This window comes from Antrostomus carolinensis, unplaced genomic scaffold, assembly GCF_000700745.2.
Source record: "Antrostomus carolinensis isolate BGI_N321 unplaced genomic scaffold, ASM70074v2 scaffold20887, whole genome shotgun sequence".
Taxonomy (NCBI): Eukaryota; Metazoa; Chordata; class Aves; order Caprimulgiformes; family Caprimulgidae; genus Antrostomus; species Antrostomus carolinensis.
Genome location: NW_010329751.1, coordinates 11,990 through 17,280, shown reverse-complemented (window position 1 = coordinate 17,280; position 5,291 = coordinate 11,990).

Sequence of the window (5,291 nt, the reverse complement as noted above, 5' to 3'; positions counted from 1 at the left end):
CTCCATCTTTATATTTTTTTTTTGTTCTTTTGTATTTTCTAAATTGCCCCAACCTGAAGTAGTTGTTGATCTATTTCCCTCTTCCATAGAAAGGAAGATGAACCAAGGGTGTTTGCTACAACACGCGATGGCTTATTCTGTTCCCCAAACCAGGGACAGTTCCCCCAGCACATGCAGCTCCTGGGATGGGCTCACAGTGCTGTGTTGAGGGTTTCACCAGGATAAAAACTGGATATTCAAAGTGTCCTGTAACACTCTGCTCCAAAGCCCATAAATTGAGTTGTGTCTGGAGTAAGAGGAGGGGGAGCCTCTAAATAATACAACTTCAGTAACGGGTTTGAGATTAAATGTCATACCTCCTAACCTCCACCCCGTGATACCAACACGCTGCTAGCAAACGGCATTATCCAAATGAGGTGACATGTCTGAGACCCTTCAACCACAACAGTGGGAGGTTTAAAAATACACAGGATCCGTTCTGCTGTTCAGCTGAACTACAGGATGGTGGCGGATGCGTTGATACACGGGGCTGAACTGCTCCTGCCTGCTTCCTACTATGGTAGCGTTGTTCTCAGCGAGCTGAGCTCTGCTCCTAACCTCTGGGCTGAGGCTGTCAGAACCGAGCTCAGCACTCAGCTGTTATCTACAACTGCAGCTCTTCCCACCACCTTATTTATAGCCTGTCAGCAGCTCCCGCCAACAGCACTGTCACCAGCAAACCTCCCCAGCTGGGCCACTGCGGACAGTACACCCAAAGGCCGGGCATGTGTCCCTGTAATGCTTTACACAGATACCTCAACTAAAGGAAAAAAGTCATTTGTCCAAAGCATAGTGGAAGAAACTGCCCCCTCTGCCCTCAGCATAACCTCTGCCCTTGCTTTAATTAGGAAGCAACAAAAGGAAAAATGAAGCTCACAACTTTCTCAGCAGCAGACGGCTGAAGTCCAGTTTCTCAGAGCTGCACCCTCGTGTGTTGCACCAACACCTCGATGTAGAAGTTGCTCCTGCTGCCCAGCTGATCTGCTGCCCCTTTTTCCAAACCTAAAGCTTAGTGATGATACAAAGTCATTATTCAGAAAACTGCTCTCGCCCCCTTTCTGCCCCGTTGTCACAGCAAGTTACATTCCACGGATGGTTTCAGCATCTCTGCGTTCAGACAGCGCCTCCCTGGTGAGCAAACAGAGACCAAACTCGTAACTTATTTTTAAACATTTCTTTAAATTATGATCTGCAAGCTTCACTCCTCACTCCTCACTCAAAGGAACTGCACGCAGCACCTTGGAGTACAGCCAGAAGAAAACGTGATGCTTGGTGGGTTGCTAGGGACTCGAGCACGGGAGTAAGTGATGAGAGATGCTGAGAGAAACAGCTTCATCTTCCTCCTCCTCCTCCTCTCACTGCAAACCCCTGGCTCTAAGGCGTTGCATGGATGAGCCCATGGGCAGCCTCAGAGCATGGAAACAGTTCCTGATACCTCAAGTAATTAGGCATTAAAGACATAAACCATCAAACTCTAACTACAGCGGGCAGAAAACAGCCGTGTTTTTACACCGAGGTGACTTTGTGTATGATGAGAGCCCACATCCACCCTGCCTGGTGCGTCCCACTCACTCAGCTTCTCTTTGAGGCAGCGAGGATACCATAATTAACTGAAAGAAAGTTCAGAAAGAACAACCAACACTCAACACCCAATCAGCCCAGGCTGCTCCAAATCTTCACTATTTATGCAGGTGGCAGAGTCACTTTTTCCTACCGAGGCAGGGAAGGAACATGGCTTCACTGCTGCGGGACGATGACATCAGCGGCTCACAACAATCAAACTGCAGCCAGCTCCCGCCTTCGGAACCAAGTCACGCAGCGCCAGCCAACTGGGATTGTGAAACACGGAGGGTTTTGATCTTGCACTTGCAAGGCAGGACAACCCCAGACACAAGTCGTGACTTAAAAGAAGTTTTGCTTGTCACTGCCCTTCGCCAGGACCTAAGCACAAATGCAGACCTTCTGTTCAGGTGTGAGACTGACCTGCAGCGGGCAAACCACAGGCAGGAAAGGTCCCACTACCCCTTAACTCATAAACGTGTGTCCTTTCCCTTCCTGGAAGAACAACCTCACTGTCCATAGCCCGACAGACTTGGGCTGCCACGCCAACAACGATTCATGGTGAAGCTCTTCAGCTTTCCAGGGATTCCTGCCAAATACGCATCATCTCACCATGCTGCAACCAGCAGTTCCAGGCCTATTTTTGCAGTGGCTGCTTTGCTGTGGCCACAGTTCACCTCTGGCTATAAGTTATGGGAACCAAATCCTGTACCATTATAAAATCTAAACCTCTGGTTTGTGGGCACTGTCAGGTTCTCAGGACATCCCACCAAGGGGCTTTACACCTTCAGTGAACTGACAGCACAAGAACCCCAAGCCACAGCCACCCACCCGTGCTCACAAACCAGCCATCAGGTGCTGGAAATTTCAGCCTCAACCAGAGAGGCTGAAATATTTGGCTGCTTTCCTAACCCCACACTGCTCCTGCTCACAGCTCCCAAACCTCTCACAGATCAAAAAGAAAACCAGAAGGAAACAGCTACAGCATCAACTCCATCTCCTCTCCATCAGACAAGACACACAAACCACAGGTGGCCTGTCAGAAACCAAGGCCAAGTTTCCAAAGCACCCAGAACCTGCTTTAACAAGTCCTCCACCTCCCAGAGCGACAGAACCTCCCCGAGCAGCACCAACGACATTTCGAGCCACATCCCAGCATTGTGTCAACCAGGTTCTGCAATAAAACAGCAAAGAGCTGTATGTGACATGCCAAAACCAGCCTGGAGAATGAAGGTGTGCACTACACAGCAGCAGATCTGCATCAGCCCATGAACCAGAGGAAGGCTTCTACTGCCGGTCACTTGCTGGGAACCAGGTGCTCAGTCCCTTAGTCTGGGTTGAAGGACAAAGCCAATAAAGGTGTTGAAGTGGAATTCAAGCACCTAACATTGAAGACATGAATTCCTTTCTCAAGCTGACGCTGACTCTGGGGCACAGGGACTTCCCAGGATACTTCTCTCTTCTCGGAAATTGCTCCAACTCCTGAAGTTGCTTTTTTGTTTCTACTCAAGAGCTGCAATGGTAGGACCAGCTCAGCATTTCACTCTTCCCTAAACCTTCATCAGGTTCTACATGCTCATTGGGGAGATCTCTACCTAAACCAGAAGGGCTTTTAATCAACAGATATACTTTGAAAGACTTACAACAACATCCAACATTCCACAAAATGGAGATGTTGATGCTCTGATCTTACTGGGATTAGGAGCTTCCCCTCACCAGCGGCGTGACAGGCCTTGGTCTGTCAAGTCTTCACCAAGACACTTCCATCTCAGTGAAAGCCCCGCTGGCAGTGTCCCACCAAGCTACTAGTTTCCTCTTTTACCTGTCACTAGCAGCCCAGTGGAAGGGCAATCCTCACTGGGTTGGCACTGGGAACGTGTAAATGTCTCTACACCAATTTAAGGCCAGATGATGAATGAATCTCCTGGCATAAGAGGAGATGAAACCCCTCTGTTCCCTAATCACCCTTTTCGGGCAATAGAGGTAGCAGGAACAAAAGCAGAAATCAAAGCACAGCACAGGAAGGGTTAAATCCCTTCTGCAACAACTCAAATATGGTTGGAAGGTCCTTAAAACTCCTCAGAGCCCAATATTTCTGTAAGGGGAGCAAACTCTTGACCTCCAGCCTTATCTAATTGGCCGAGTTTCAGCGTGACATTGTCCTCCACAGAGCAGACACCGAAAGGTCAGCCAGAGCCACCACCTCCTTCCCTACCTCTTGAAAGCTGTCCTGGCAAGCTGAGGGAAGGTTAAAGTCTGTCTCCACACCCTGTACCAGCCAGCAGCAAGTCCTGAATCCCACAGCTACCCAGGCCAGCTACAACTCAGCTAATACAAGAGCTAGAGGTTTTTCAGAGTAATGCCAAACTTTCCCTTTGTTAGTTAAACAGGTACCTTCATTCCAGGCCACATGGGACCACCAGATGGACAGAGACAATTCAACCCATACCAACATTGCCCCCATCTCACTTTCACTATGTAACTTAGCAGGAAAATCAGAAACTCAGGTTATGCCACATTCCCACTGTCACCAGCTCACCAGGATCCCATCAAGTTTTACAAGGAAAAAAAGCTCCTCAGTCCCAGATCGCAGCTTTTTACTGGCTTCCCGACAGACAAACATTTATCTCAAGACCCATATGGAGGCAGCTCACACAGCCCAGGCTGAGGAAGATGCGTATCCACAAGTTGCTGTTCTTGCTCTGCTGATGTCATCGTGCTTACGTTTCCTGGAAAACTATTTAGTATTCCAAAGGATGAAGCCAAGTTACCAGCTTCAACTCATCAAACCATACTGCACGTCAAGGAGTAGCACAATATATTATACACTAAACGTTATTTAAAAAGCAGGAACAACAAAAACGCAGGAAATGTTTAAAGAGTTAAACAGTTCAGGGAAAGATCTGGCATCTTACTGGCCTTTGTAGCAAAGCACGAGCAACACGCCGCCTCTCCAGCACAGGAACAGGCTCCTTTGTGCTACCAGCTCAACCCAAGTTCTTGGATCAACTGCCAACGTAAGTAGCTCACTTCTGCCAACCATTAAACTCTCCCAGCCCAGGGAGCCCAACTGGGAGATGTTCCAAAGCACCGAATCCCCATTAGCTAAGCAGAGTGTGCTGCTGTCTGTCCAGCAACTTGAATGTAATTGGACCTTTTGTTCTCTGTAAATATTTAAGAAATTTATATTAAGTCCAAGTCTCAGGACGTGGGATTTTTTTCTTCCCCTTTGTCTTCTAGACAACGTTTGCAGCGCTCTGGAACACACAGCTGGCAGCTGGAAAAAGAGCTAGCTGAAGTGTCCAATATTCCAAATGTGAGGTCAGCATTCCCTGCCACACCACGCTCTGGTCAAACACACGGCAGGCAGGACGCACAGCTCAGTAGGTGGCACCTGCTGTCCTTTAACAAATGGTCCTGTGGATGGACAGATGAAGAAAATTCAGTCCTTTTTAAAATTCCAAAGTCAGGCACTGTACTGCTCTTAGATCCCCAAACCAGCACTCTGTTTGCATGCCGCAGTGTTTTGACAAGATGATAAAGAGAAAGGAGGAAAAGGAATCTGATCCCCAAACTTACGAAGTCCTTGGCTCCCTGGGGAAGCTGGTTGAGGGAGGTTTTCACAGTGTAAACATCCGTCAGTGACCCACCGCAGCGGAGGCTTCCCCTGCACATTCCATACCCAGCATTAC